General features: G+C 46.2%; 1 non-coding gene across 1 annotated transcript; it reads left to right on the plus strand.

Annotated features, from left to right (window-relative positions):
- Positions 1–1,184: 1,184 nt before the first annotated feature.
- Positions 1,185–1,257, plus strand: TRNAR-UCU (transfer RNA arginine (anticodon UCU)). Its single transcript has one exon. It is a non-coding gene; the product is annotated as a tRNA-Arg (tRNA).
- Positions 1,258–12,869: the final 11,612 nt, after the last annotated feature.

Below are 12,869 nucleotides of genomic sequence, written 5' to 3' on the forward strand. Positions count from 1 at the left end.
GAAAATAAGACCTAGCGTGATTGTCAGTGATGGCTGCAATATAAGCCCTACCCCCAAAATAAGCCCTACCCTGAAAATAAGACCTACAAGGACTTTAACTAGGGCTTATTTGGGGGGTAGGGCTTATATTGCAGCCATCACCAACAATCATGCTAGGTCTTATTTTCGGGGAAACAGGGTAGGTGTCATCCCAAATATGGCTGCAAATGAGGAAATACCTTTTAGGTGAGCGTCAAAGAAGTGTTGCTGGTGCCCCATTCAAGTGGTCCCCATTCAGATACCCGTAAAACAGTGGAGACCGGCCAGCAGACCTGGGCACGGTAGGTGGAGCTGGTAGCAGCTCCACAGACAATCATAGACAATGATGAAGGACTATCAGGGCATCATTGTTGCCCAGTCCACCATACTGGGAATGGACTCTCCACCATCTATGAAGAGCCAGGCTTCCACATTCAACTGAGTTGTCCTGTCTACATTTCAGGTCAAACCCATGGCTAGCTCATGTCCTCTAAGAGAGAGCTTATCCATGGAGTAGAGACACTATGCAGACCAGAGGACACGTATTTGTCCCATTCCTCATGACCAATATTGGCGTAGTGACCACTGAGGCCTACAATGGCTGAAGGACTCTCTAGCTCCAGGTCACTCTACAACAAGGATCTGCCTCTCTAGGTCACCTAAGAATATCGTAACCCAAGGAGAATGAAGGGAAAATATGGACGCTCGTGGCTAGGGTGGGTGGAATGAGAATCGTTCATAGAGTCTCCCCCTACAGGACAGGATATTGAAGAGGAAGAATTCCATGAACATGGGAGAGGCATGGACAGTTCATCTGTAGGGTTGGTGGAATGAGAACAGTTCATACAAACTCCCCCTACAAGACAGAATATGAAAGATTCAAAACTCTACAATATGGACCTGAATCTCCAGGTCTTTTAAGAAATTTAAAGCCAAAGGAGGAAGAGGAGGAAAAGTGGAACTTCTCTATATAGGTAAAGTTCTGCTTTAAGATCGGGCAGCACAGAGGCTTAGTAGTTAGCACTTCTGCCTTGCAGCACTGGGGTGTTTGGTTCATATTCTGACCAGGACATTGTCTGCATGAAGTCCGCATGTTCTCCCTGTGCTTGCGTGGGTTTCCTCCGAGTACTCCGTTTTCCTCCCACACTCCAAAGACATGCTACCTCGCGTTGGTGGTGCAGTGGTGAGCATAGCTGCTTTCTAAGCAGCTGATCCGGGTTCGATTCCCGGCCAACATCATCTCATAAGATGGCTGCCTCACCTGGTACGTGTCAACCCCCCCTTCCCATCATATCTGTATATACAATGTTATCTCTACAGTACTGTGCAAACGATTTAGCCAGGTGTGAACAAATTCTGTAACCATAGAAGCCATGTGATCCCTTCCTGGCTATGTCCTGCTCAGAGATCACTATGAACCTACCATAGGGTCCATGTGATCCCTTCCTGGCTATGTCCTGGTCGGAGATCACTATGAACCTACCATAGGGGCCTATTGACATGAAATGTTCCCCACATGTCAGTAACAATCTATGAAATCCATACATACAAAGACACTCCAAAAACAGAGATATTGTGCTGCACAGTTGCTCGGCACTCCCATAAGAGATATTTTGAGACACAGTTGCTCAGCACTCCCATTAAGAAATATTGGGCTGCACAGTTGCTCGACACTCCCATACAGAGATATTCGGCTGCACAGTTAATCGGCACTCCCATACAGAAGTATTGTGCTGCACAGTTGCTCGGCACACCCATACAGATGATATTGGGCTGCACAGTTGCTCGGCACTCCCATAGATATTGGCCTGCACAGTTGCTCGGTACTCCTATACAGACGCATTGTGCTGCACAGTTGCTCGGCACTCCCATAGAGAAATTTTACTGCACAGTTGCTTGGACTCCCATACAGTAAGTATTGTGCTGCACAGTTGCTCGGCACTTCCATAGGGTTATTGGGCTGCAGTTGCTTGGAATTCTTAAACAGAAGTATTGTGCTGCACAGTTGCTTGGCACTCCCATAAAGAGATATTGTGATGCACAGTTGCTCAGCACTCCCACACAGAAGTATTGTGATGCATAGCTGCTCGACACTCCCATACAGAAGTATTGTGCTGCACAGTTGCTCGGGACTCCCATAGAGATATTTTACTGCACAGTTGCTCGGTATTCTTATACAGAAGTATTGTGCTGCACAGTTGCTTGGCACTCCCATAGAGATATTGGGCTGCACAGTTGCTTGGCACTCCCATACAGACATATTGGGCTGCACAGCTGCTGGGCAGTAAATGAGTCTCTAGTGAACCCCATGACTTAAAGCAGCACTCCAGCCCTCCCTTCAGTCTTGCACAGTTGTATTGGATCCTTTCCTGTCCTGAAATTGCTTATTGTCATTAGTACAGTGACAGTGCATATTTCTAGCACTGATCACTGTATTGGAGTCACTGGTCCCCAAAAAGTGTCACTTAGTGTCAGATTATCCGCTGTAATGTCACGGTCCCGCTAACAATCGCTGATCGCCGCCATTACTAGTAAGAAAAATGAAAAACAATAAAAATTCCATAAATCTCTCCCATAGTTTGTAGACACAACCGATCAATATACGATTATTGGCATTTTTAGAGGAAGAAATTTTATTTTTTACTTTTTTTTATTGGATGTTTTATAACAGAAAGTCAAAAATATTGTTTTTTTTTTGTTTATAGGCGATAAAATCCCAGCAATAGAAAGTTCTATTTGTGGAAAAAATGAGATGAATGATATTTGTGTGGAGCGTCGCACGACCGCGCAATTGTCACTTATAGGAACGCCGTATCACAGAAAACGGCCTGGTCATGAAGGGGGGGTGAAGAGGTTAAACCCCAATGGTGGAGATAATCACTTTGATAAACGATCAATTTCTTTTCTGATCGATTTCCTCCAATAGGAATAATCGATCGATAGGCGACAACCCATTCAATCGATATGATACATCTGAGGAAGTGGATTTCAATGGAAAAGGATATAATCATAATGGATAATAAATGTATTTCTGTTTCCATGGTGTAATCCCAGAATCTGATTGGTCACAGTAGTAGAGTGGGAGTGGCTTAGATCTTTATCACTGTCTGGGGTCTCCATAGTGGAGATTTAGCCCTCACTTCCTCCGGGGTCAGAAAGGCAGGAAGTGAGCAGAATCTCTCCCACAGCAATAAATAAGGGGAGGAGCATCTACTCTACACACAGTGGCCATCTTGGATTGCAGAGCCTCTTTCCAGGGATAAATGTTTTCGGGGACCAATAGAAATCCCCCAAATGGTTACAAGGGACCCCATACTGAGAGAAATATGTAGGCTGCCATTGCTGATCGCCTTCTGAAAATGCTAAACTCCTGGCTGGCTCTGGCTTCTATGCTTTCTGCATCACTGCATGTTCATTTAGAACTTCTTCCCAATCAGTGATGGAGAACGGACAGAAAGCATCAGACTGACAGCCAGGCAACGAGTAGATTCAGTCTCTGTATTCTCCCATAATAAACAATCCAGGGGATTTACAAGACGCCCCCCCCCCTCCCCCCACTACCCTCATAGCAAACACTCTCATTTCTCTCTTTGTAATATGAGACACATCCCCCTCATAACGCTAACAATAAAAACATTCTCCTTTATTTATAATGTAACATATGAGGGAGAAATAAAAAAAAAAATTTGCAGTGAAAGGGTTAAAATGTGTGTGTGGGGAGGGGAGGGGGAGGGGGAGGGGTTACTTGGTTTGACAGCTAAAGGGTTGAAACAAATGAACAATATAGTTTGGTGGTGAAAGGGTTAAAAACTGAAAGAAAAAACAATTAGATTTGGCAGTTGAAGAGAATAAATCTCCCTAAAGGGGGCGCAGACAGCAATAAAAACCTGACAGGGGTTCTAATCCCTCTCCACTCCATCTAACACTAACAATAAAAACATTTCCCTTTATTTATAATGTAACATATGGGGGAGAAATGAAAAAAAAAATTATTTGGCAGTGAAAGTGGCAGTTAAAATGTGTGTGTGGGGGAGGGGGAGGGGGAGGGGTTACTTGGTTTGACAGTTAAACGGCTGAAACAAATGAACAATATAGTTTGGTGGTGAAAGGGTTAAAAACTGAAAGAATTTGGCAGTTGAAGAGAATGAATCTCCCTAAAGGGGGCGCAGACAGCAATAAAAACCTGACAGGGGTTCTAATCCCTCTCCACTCCATCCAACACTAACAATAAACAAGTTTTCCCTTTAGTGATAATTTTACATTTGGGCAAGAAATGTGAAAAACACATTTTGGTTTTGTCGGTAAAAGGGTTAAAAATGGGGGGAGGGTATAAAAAAAGAAAAGAAGTTGGTTTGGTGCTAAAAGGGTTAAAAAAAATATAAAACTTACAAAAATCTGTGTTTTGATAAAAAAAAAATGATTCATAGAAAGGGTTAAAAATGAAAAAAAAATACGATTTTGTAGGGCAAGGGTTAAAAACAAAAGGGGGAGGGGAATTGGTTTCATAAATGAAAGGGAAAACATTTGATTTGGCAGTGAAAGGGTTAAAAATGGAGAAATAATTGGTGTGTAATAATGATAAAATAAAAGAAAAGATTTGATGGAGGATTTCTAAGGCTCCATTCACAATGTTATCATAAGAATAGAGATCTTTATTTCAGCCATGGGACTGTAAGGGTTAAATCTCATTCACAATAACATGTTCTTCCAGGAGCCGTATATCCCTATTAGATCCGTATACTGATCCTACAGGCTGAATTCACAAAGCTCACAAATAAGGACGTGGCCCCTTTAAGAAAAATCGTCAGTTATTTTTCAAAAAAAAAAAAAAAAAGGTCACCTGACTGCACTCTGCGATCTGATTGGTCCCTTGATTCTCTGCCTATGATGTCATCGGCTGAGTCTCTATATAGCCAGACGCAGGTCAGTGAGCTCTCAGAAGCTCAGAGATCACAGACCAGTGAAGACGTGCTTCTTATCTCTCCTGAGATATTTCTTGCGATTTTATTGGATTTGATTTCGTTCGATTCAATTTCATTGCGATTTCTATTGTCATACATTTAAAGCGAGTTTCTTTATTCCTAATAATGAACCGATTTAAATGTAATTGGCTTCTTTCTCTGAAAAACACCAAAGAGAAAGCCAGCAAAGGAGGGGCAATGGTAGGAGGTATCAGTGACCAGCCTGCAGATACCCCCCCAACCAAAAAGCCCCCCAAAATGAAGAGGATTGTGCGCGGCTGTTTCAGAGCCGTCGTTGGATGTTTCGGCTGTAACCGAGATACTGGGATTGGTAAGTGTTATGGATAGTGATAGATACAAAAAGTACTCTGGATAAGTCACCTACACTCATCAATCAAATTATTGATTATTTGTTTTCATAGAATTATAGAACAGAAGGGATATTAAAGTGATTGATAAGCCACAATCTGATCTTTATAACATTTCCTCTGTCAGATAAAAATCTGCATCCTCGTGCCTGTGCGTTATTTATAAATAAAACGCTTTCTAGTTGTATTAAAGAGGAAGGAATCCCATCGATTTAACACTTTCAAAAAACATTTCTATTTCTGGCATGTCGGGAATGCTAACTGTCACATTGGTTGTGCTCTCAACCAAACTGTCAAACCATCCAATGGCTGGTGTCATAACGGATCACATGTGCAGCATTATGGCAGTTGAAGATTCACCACTTCACCCTTCTTATGTGTATGTTGGTCTTGCTGATGGGTGCATGATCTCTATGTGTTATCAGATGGGACACTGTAGGTGTCCTGGGGGATACTATTGATTAAATATGTCCGCATTCATCATCACGGGTGTTTAATAATAAGAAACAGAAGCACTGCAGATTACTCCACCGCACCCGAAAGTGAAGAATCAGACCCCTTTTTCATTTTAGTGGGTCGGCATAACTGCCAGGCAACCAAAATTTTTATATAAAGGCCATTAGTCATCCCTGTGTCCCTGTCATGTTGGGATTATTTATTGTCCCTTGCACTGGAATTTTGAACTTTTCTCTCCATAATTTGATGTTGTATACAAATACATATATATATATATATATATGTAGGTGCTAAATCCGATTCTTATTTTTTTATTGCAGATGTACAACGTACTCCCCCAGTGAAGAAGATAGTATTTGAAAGCGACTTTGACATACCACCAGCACATAGTTGCCAACATTGTGAAAAAAAAATGAGGGACACTTTTGTGGCTGCAGGCGGAGCTGTCCAATAATTAGGGGGCGGGGCATATGTCAGCAGGCGTGGCCTAGCAAAAATAGACAAGTGCGGCGCGCGAGCAGAGTCCGTCCTTGCATCAGATGTCCCCGGCGGAGCCCCCCCTCACACCAGGAGTCCCCGGCGGAGCCCCCCCTCACACCAGGAGTCCCCGGCGGAGCCCCCCTCACACCAGGAGTCCCCAGCGGAGCCCCCCCTCACACCAGGAGTCCCCGGCGTAGCCCCCTCTCACATCAGGAGTCCCCGGTGGAGCCCCCCCTCACATCAGGAGTCCCCGGCGGAGCTCCCCCTCACATCAGGAGTCCCCGGCGGAGCCCCCCTCACATCAGGAGTCCCCGGCGGAGCCCCCCTCACATCAGGAGTCCCCGGCGGAGCTCCCCCTCACATCAGGAGTCCCCAGCGGAGCTCCCCCTCACATCAGGAGTCCCCGGCGGAGCCCCCCCTCACATCAGGAGTCCCCGGTGGAGCCCCCCCTCACATCAGGAGTCCCCGGTGGACAATGTCTCCGCCGGCCGCCGACCTCTAGCGGCGGTGGCGGCGGTTTCGAAAACGGGAACCGGATTTTTCGAGACATTTCCCGGGACACCACAAATCCGGGAATGAAGTCCGGGACAGTTGGCAGCTATGCCAGCATGGTGACATTCACAAGGAGTCTCCACCAGAAACACAGATTTCTACACTGGTGGCGGCTGCCACTCCAGTAACCGGAGGGTCCTCTCATCGGGCCTCCATTTTTGTTTTTGGAGCTTCTGAATCACCATCAATGTAGCTGGACAAACCAGACAATTGGTTGTTCCTAGAAAAAGACTCAACAAAAAGTCAGAGGAACCCTCCTAGGGACCAGGTTAATCAAAAATATCACATTCTAAAGGGAAAGGTAGAACAAGGGGGAGTATGGAAGAGGGAGAGGGAGGAAAAGGGGGGGAAGGGAAGGTTGAAGAAAGAAGGGGGTGAGGGTTGGGGGGAACCCCCACACCCCTTCCTTACTCCTAACCTCCCCCCCTCCTTTCCTCCCTCTCCCTCTTCCATACTCCCCCTTGTTCTACCTTTCCCTTTAGAATGTGATATTTTTGATTAACCTGGTCCCTAGGAGGGTTCCTCCTACTTTTTGTTGAGTCTTCTTCTAGGAACAACCAATTGTCTGGGAGGAAAAGGGGGGGGAGAGAAGGTTGGAGAAACCTCCCCCCCTCCTTTCCTCCCTCTCTCCTTCTTCCATACTCCCCCCCTTGGGCGTGTGTTGGACCGGCTATGAGGGGAGGTTGGAGCCCGGTATGTTTTTGAGGTGTGTGTTGGACCGGCTAAGGGGAGGTTGGAGGCCGGTATGTTTTTGAGGCGTGTGTTGGACCGGCTATAAGGGGAGGTTGAAGGCAGGTATGTTTTTGAGGGAGGTTGGAACTCTTTTTGTCTTCAGAGGCGTGAGGAGTCTTTCCGGCTTTCTTTAGGCTTTCTCTGCTGGAGAAATGAGAACTCTTGCCACCAGTGAGGTCCTATATGGAGAAGACCAAGGCCTCACTCACACGAGGTGTATGAATCTGTACCCTGTGTGGGGGCTGTGTTTACCCCAAAAAGGACATCCATGTGGGTGCAGTTGCGCGGATGCACCCTGGGTGCGTTCGGGGCCGTGCACCGGCACCCACACAGATGTCACATTGGGTACAGCCTCTGCACCCCAGTTGGCATATGGGCAGCACAGAGGCTTAGGGGTTAGCCTTGCAGCACTGGGGTCCTTGTTTGAGATTCTGACCAGGACACTATCTGCATGGAGTTTGCATGTTCTCCCTGTGCTTGCGTGGGTTTCCTCCGGGTTCTCCGGTTTCCTCCCACACTACAAAGACATGCTACTTTGCGTTGGTGGTGCAGTGGCGAGCATAGCTGCCTTCCCAGCAGCTGACCCGGGTTCGATTCCCGGCCAACGCCATCTCCAATACTTGGAGTCCTCAGAGAGAAAAGCGCTATACAAGGTCAATACGGAGAATATATTAGCGGTGGAATAAAGAATGAAGCGAATGTGTGGAATGTTTGAGGAAGAAAATGTTCTCCCAGAATCTATAGAAGGTGAACCCAGCACCTGATAGAAGACGCATAGTCTGCGATCACACCTAGGCCTTCTGGTTTGCGGTTGGAATTACTGCAATTCCCGATTTGCTGCAAAACACGGGACACGCTTGTGATACCGTTACTTTCAATGGCATCTCAATCACTGGACAATATTGTCACCTATACAATAAAATCAAGGTAAGTGCAGCGCAAAAAACTAAATAAAAGAAAAAAAAGAAAAAGTCCAATCAAGATGGAAGTTCCAATCACCCGACAAAAGGAATGGCAGGATCCCTTGTGTGAAAATAGGGGGAAAGAAGTCCTTCTGATGTGCAGTGACAGTATCCTTCACCAAAAAAGCCTAAATACGCTTACCAGAAATGGTGGACCTCCCTGCCACAGAAGGTCAAAAGCGCATGTATCCCCCTCAGGGATGTTGCAAACCTCCCAGGTTAGAGCGGTCCTCAATCCCAGTGAGTGGAACTCCTGTCCAGCAAGGAAATCCAATCAAGCAGGGGGAACCTCCAAATAGCCTCCAGAAGCAGATGAAATCATAGTGTGCAGCGCTCCAAAAAAGGCAAAGGGAACACTCTAAGTGTACTCCGTTTAATGGTCACAAAATATAAGTATAAAATAGCAGCTCTAGGTAGCGCAAATGGATAAAAACTTTACAATAAAAGCCGATCCACAGACCAGCTGCATAGAGGTGGCAGCAGGGCATTGCAGAGTATTGGCAGGGCATTGCAGAGTATTGGCAGGGCATTGCAGAGTATTGGCAGGGCATTGCAGAGTATTGGCAGTTAGTAATAATAATAAGAAGAAGAATATTACCAATAATAATAAAAGTATAATAAATGTTTTTAGCTGAATTCCGCTCTTCTTTTCAATGGGGGACTTTTCTCCACAGAACACAAAACTTCTATGACATCCATGTGATGAATCGGACCTATCAGGGAGCAGATTGCAGAAGCCCCTCCCCTCGATGGACCAGTTCGGCCAGCAGGGGGGCTCTGTGTGTGTATGGAGGACTACATCTCCCAGCATGCCCCGCTCTCCTCATAGAGATCTGTGTTAATGTTGTGTAGAGATGTGATGGAAATATAATATCCCCCCCCCCATGGTGGCTCTCCGGGGTACACACACTATGGATGACTCCATGAGATCACATTATATTACTATACATCATGAGGACAGAGATTTAGAAGCTCAGACTGGCACGACAGTTAACAAAGATGGCCGCCGGGGGGACAGTGAGGGGGCGGAGACTTCACTGTCATGTGACATTTCCATGGAAACCAGGAAGTGGTGTGATAACAACAAGAGGCAGCTGTGATTGGAGATCCCGATGGCTCAAGGGAGGAGGACTGACCAATCAGGAGCGGAGGGGGAGGAGCTACAGGTCCCAGCAATACCGCACAGTATAGCCAGGCGTAGGAGGAGGAATGCCCGGATGTGGATACGTGAACCAAGGCCCCGAACCTCCCTGCACACCACGCTGCAGATAAAGTCTCTATTGGGAAATGTTTTTTTTTTTTTGGCTGCGGATAGTGAAGGGCAGGGGGGGAGGCAACCCGGGGACCCTCCAGATGTTGCAGAACTACAAGTCCCATCATGCCTCTGGGAGTCATTGTACCTGCCAGCCTTGCAATGCCTCATGGGAAATGTAGTTCCACAACAGCTGGAGTGCGACTGGTTGCCTCCCCCTGGTGTAATCCCCCCGCACTGTGTGCTTTTTATGGGATATCTCCAGTCACTTCCTGTCCCAGAGACACAACAGGAAGGCGAGAAGAAATCCCCGATCAGTTGTCACCAAAACAGGTTTCTCCATTGAAAGATCGATCGTCACCATCCGTTTCCGTGACAACTAAAATCTGGATTTCCTATCGCTTCCTGCCCCCGATGACCAATGGGGGTCACCCGACACAATTCACCACTTCACCCCCCGAGACTCTTTATTGAGACTTTGTTAATTACAAGTTAAAATCTGTTTGTTTTTTTGCTATTATATATATATTTCTTTTTTTTTCAGACACCCTAGAGAATAAAATGGCGGTCGTTGCAATACTTTATGTCACACCGTATTTGCGCAGCGGTCTTACAAGCGTAAATTTTTTTGGGGGGAAAAAAATACACTTTTTTTTTTAATTAAAAAATAAGACAACAATAAAGTTAGCCCAATTTTTTTTATATTGTGAAAGATGATGTTATGCCAAATAAATTGATACCCAACATGTCGTGCTTCAACATTGCGCCCCGCTCGCGGAATGGCGACAAACTTTGACGCTTAAAAATCTCCATAGGGCGACGTTTAACATAAATTCTACAGGTTGCGTGTTTGGAGTTACAGAGGAGGTCCAGGGATAGAATTATCGCTCTTGCTCTAACGATCGTGGCGATGCCTCACATGTGTGGTTTGAACGCCGTTTTCATATGCGGGCGCTGCTCACGTATGCGTTCGCTTCTGCGCGCGAGCTCGGCGGGACGGGGCGCTTTACTTTTTTTTTTTCTGATTTATTTAACTTTTTTACTTTGACACTGTCTTTAGAAAAAAAAAAAAAATGGTGTCACTTTTATTCCTATTAGAAGGAATGTAAATATCTCTTGTAATAGAAAGAAATCATGACAGGTCCTCTTTAATGTGAGATCCGGGGGGTCAAAAAGACCCCAAATCTCATATTTACACTAAAATGCAATAAAATAATTAATGTCTTTTTTAAAAATTAAAAAATGTCCCCTTGAGGACCATTGGGCGGAAGTGACGTTTGACGTCGCCTCCATCATCCAATGGGATGGAGCTGAGTGGGAGGGGCCATCGTTCCCTCCCTCCACTTCCAGCCTCTGAGAATAGAACATCGGATCGTCTCCGCCGGTACTGACGGCTCCGCAGCGCGGCGGGAGGGGGGGAGGAACCTCTCCTCCCCCCCCCCCCCCGATAAAAGTAATCTTGCGGAAAATCTGCGGCAGAGACCACTTTTATCGTAAAAAGAATCGCCCGCCGTCTCTGAAAATACCGGGGTTGTGGCCGCTCACTTCTGCCGTAACAACGGTATTCAGCGTCAGAACACGTCTGACCAGAAAGACTGAAAAAAAAAGAAAAGTACCTTTTAAAAAACGTCCAACTTCCTCCCGAAATCAGAGGTGTGAGATCACCGGTCCCGATATTCCATCATAAAATGTATATTAACCCCTTACCTCCCGGGCACTCTCACCCCCTTCCTGCCCAGGGAACGGCCAATTCTCAGCTTTCAGCGCTCTCACACTTTGAATGACAATTACGCCGTCCTGTAACACCGCACACAGAGGACTTCTTTTATTATTTTCTTCACACAAATAGAACTTTTTTTGGTGGTATTTAATCACCACTGTTTTTTTTTTTTTTTTTTTTTACAAAAAAACAAATAAAAAAATTAAAATGTTGAAAAAAAAAAAAAAAAAGTTTTTCTTAGTTTCTGTCAATAAATTTTGTAAATTTAAGTAATTTTTCTCCTTCACTGATGGGCACTGATGAGGTGACACTTATATGTGGCACTGGTGAGCACTGACAGGCGGGCATGGATAGGCGACACTGATGGGTGGCACTGATGGGCATCAGTGATTGGTGGCATTGATGGACACTGATGGGCGGCACTAATGGGTGGCACTGATAGGCATCACTGATAGGCGGCACTAATGGGCCATGATGGGTGGCACTGATGGGCATCAGTGATAGGCGGCACTTATCAGTACTGATGGGCGGCACTATTGGGCACTAATGGGTGGCACTGGTGGGCATCACTGATGGGCGACACTAATGGGCATTGATGGGTGGCACTGATGGGCGGCACTAATGGGCCATGATGGGTGGCACTGATGGGCATCACTGATAGGCGGCACTGTTGGACACTGATGGGCATCACTGATAGGCAGCACTAATGGGCATTGATGGGTGGCACTGATGGACATCGCTGATAGGCAGCACTGATGGACATCACTGATAGGCAGCACTAATGGACATTGATGGGTGGCACTGATGGACATCGCTGATAGGCAGCACTGATGGACATCACTGATAGGCAGCACTAATGGACATTGATGGGTGGCACTGATGGACATCGCTGATAGGCAGCACTAATGGGCATTGATGGGTGGCACTGATGGGCATCACTGATAGGCGGCACTGTTGGACACTGATGGGCATCACTGATAGGCAGCACTAATGGGCATTGATGGGTGGCACTGATGGACATCGCTGATAGGCAGCACTGATGGACATCACTGATAGGCAGCACTAATGGGCATTGATGGGTGGCACTGATGGACATCGCTGATAGGCAGCACTGATGGACATCACTGATAGGCAGCACTAATGGGCATTGATGGGTAGCACTGATGGACATCACTGATAGGCAGCACTAATGGGCATTGATGGGTGGCACTGATGGACATCACTGATAGGCAGCACTAATGGGCAGCACTTATGGGCATTGATGGGTGGCACTGATGGATATCACTGATGGATATCACTGATAGGCAGCACTTATGGGCGGCACTAATGGGCATCACTGATAGGTGGCACTGAAAGCAAACACTGGCA

This window comes from Aquarana catesbeiana, linkage group LG08, assembly GCF_042186555.1.
Source record: "Aquarana catesbeiana isolate 2022-GZ linkage group LG08, ASM4218655v1, whole genome shotgun sequence".
In the NCBI taxonomy this organism is placed as follows: domain Eukaryota; kingdom Metazoa; phylum Chordata; class Amphibia; order Anura; family Ranidae; genus Aquarana; species Aquarana catesbeiana.